The following is a 2,580-nucleotide window of genomic DNA, read 5'->3' on the forward strand; positions in this document are numbered from 1 at the left end:
CTCTCTCTCTCTCGGCCCCTTCCCCACCCGCAAAGTTCAACAGAAAGAAGCTTAAGAAAACCTGATTCACTCTCAAGCCCCTCCCTCTCCATTCCCAGAGCGCGGGGGTGACGGGGAACTGAAAGTCCCAAGCTTCCAATCACAACATTGGTTGCCCCGGCAAGCAGCCCCCGTCCTTAAGGGGAGCCTCAAAGTCACCTCTTTGACATAGAAAAGGCCACCTTTATGGCTCTGAGGACTGAGGAGACTCCAACCATGGTTGGAGCTCGGTGCCAGAAACGGGGCTGGAGGTGAAACATGTATTTCTTCTTATAAAAAGGCCTCTTGTGAAAGGGCCACAAGAGGACAGGCCACGTGGGGACACAGGGAGAGGGTGGCCATCTGCAAGCAAAGGTCGGAGGCCTCACGATAAACCACCCCTGCCGGCATTTGATTTTGGACTCCCCTCCCCCCCCAACTGTGAGAAAATAAAGTCCTGCCGCTGAAGCCCCCAGTCTGTGCATGTTCTTTGCGCAGCCCAAGCACACTGATCTCCACCACCACCACCCCACAATGCCAGGGGCGGCAGATGCTCCCCCCCAGCCCCCCTGCAGCACCTGTCTATGAAACAATCACAGGTACATCACTCATTGGTTAAACCTCATTCCTTTATTTCGGTGGTTCATACATTCCAGCAAGTTTGGGGGGCAGAGGGGAAAGAGCAAGAAAGCCACAAGGCTATAGGTGAAAAGGACTTCAAACCGTGGTTTGCTTTCTTGGTTCAAGAGAAAGAACTTGAGAGTCAGTGCTCGCTGTAAATCAAAGCGGAGTAGAAACAAATGGGTTGTCTTGAACTTGGCGTCGTCCACGCTATCTTCTCATCTCATCACCTACAGTTTATCGGGGATTACTAGCGTCGGGGGACAGCGGACCCAAGGGCAGAACCAAACAGGGGAAGGAACCGGGAGTGACGAACAGAAGCTCAGATCGCGGGCCCCAGGGGCGCGGCCGGCCGCTCAGTAGAAGCACACGGTGTGCAGGAAGGTTTTGCCGCTCTTGGCCTCGAACTCCAGCAGCACGCCGTCTATGTCGTTCTCCATATCCGCAGTGCGCTGAAGGCACTGGCACAGCTTGCAGATGAGGAACGCGCCCACAGTGGCCTCTTCCGGGTTGTCCTCGATGTCCACGTTGATCACGTGCACCGGCTGGCAGGTCACCTGCTCTCTGGAATGCATGTCTTCCACCACCTGGTCGTACACTCTCTCTTCGCACGTGATGATCAGGTCGAACTCGTCTCGGCAGCTCTGGAACCTCTCCGGCCGGGGCTTGATCCTCTTGTTTCGTTCCAACATGTGTAAAACGCCGTTCTGCGTATACAGGTGCCTATCCTTCCTGAGCAGATCGTGGTACATCTGGTCGTAAGTGGTGCGGAAATCGTAAATGTTGGGCTTGTCGGGCACAGGGCCAGGCAGCCTCACGACTGTCCCTGTTCCGAAGGACCGCACACTGAATCCGCGTTTGCTGAGGACGCGGTGCACCTCCATACTCCGGTTTTGATTGTTGCAGCACACCACCGCCAGACGCAGCGGCGGGGTGGACTCAGTGGCGGCTTCGCTGCCTGCGACGCACGGGTTGAGGGACTCGCTGGAAGCCATGGGGCCGCGGTGCCAGCGAAACGGCCACGTAGACAGCAGGCATGCGTGGCGCCTGGGTCACAATGGCTTCGACGGAAGTACCGGTGCGTCAGGACTCGCGTGACACCCGGGTTACGTGGCGCCAAGGTCACAACGTCCTCGACCAACTTACCCATGCGTCAGAACCTGCCTGAAGCCCAGGATTCTTGACACCAAGCCATGACCTCTGTGACGTAGCGGTGCGTCATGAGGAGCACAGCGGGGCCGTGTGCATTGCGTGGGCGCGTGCCCGGCATCCTGTCAGCCTCCCATCCTGGTAGCTGTGGTAGAATCTCAAAGATGATTCCCAGAGAATCCTGTCTCCCAGTGTTCACACCCCTTTGCACAGTATCCCTGCAGTGGTCCTTCCCTCAAGAGGTAGAATTATTCCTCTAGCCTTTACATATGAGCTGGCCTGGACATTGTCGAGAAACGAATGTGACCGACCTACCGTGGTTGTGGGGGAGGGGGGGAGTCTAAGCCTAGGGCTCCAGAGGCTTTGTGTTCCGTGTTTGCTCGGGGGGATTTAGGTACTATGTGATGGGCAATTCCACTTCGGGGTATTTATCTGAAGAAGGGAAAAGCACTAATTCAAAAAGATATCCAAACATTAAAAACAAACAAACAAACAAACAAAACCCCAAAAAGGGCGTCCATCTGTTAAGTCCATGACGTTGGCTCAGGTCATGATGTCACAGTTTGCGAGTTTGAGCCCGTGTGGACTCTGTCGCACATTGGACAGTTGGTAACAGAGTAGCCTTACAAGTTCCCATGTGGGGAAAAAAGTGGGATTGGTGTGTGGTGATGGCTGTTGATGAGACTTAGTGCGGATCATTTCTTAATATGCACAAGTATGGAGTCATGCTGGACCCATGAAACTCATATGTCATTTATACCCCATAAAATTAAATACCTTTTAATGATCCAG

The 2,580-nt window shown here is 54.4% G+C and overlaps 1 pseudogene; it reads right to left on the reverse strand.

Annotated features, from left to right (window-relative positions):
* Positions 1–995: 995 nt before the first annotated feature.
* Positions 996–1,644, reverse strand: LOC144224903 (RNA polymerase II subunit A C-terminal domain phosphatase SSU72 pseudogene; annotated as a pseudogene).
* Positions 1,645–2,580: the final 936 nt, after the last annotated feature.

This window comes from Crocuta crocuta, unplaced genomic scaffold (genome assembly GCF_008692635.1).
Source record: "Crocuta crocuta isolate KB4526 unplaced genomic scaffold, BGI_CrCroc_1.0 scaffold1043, whole genome shotgun sequence".
Classification (NCBI taxonomy): Eukaryota; Metazoa; Chordata; class Mammalia; order Carnivora; family Hyaenidae; genus Crocuta; species Crocuta crocuta.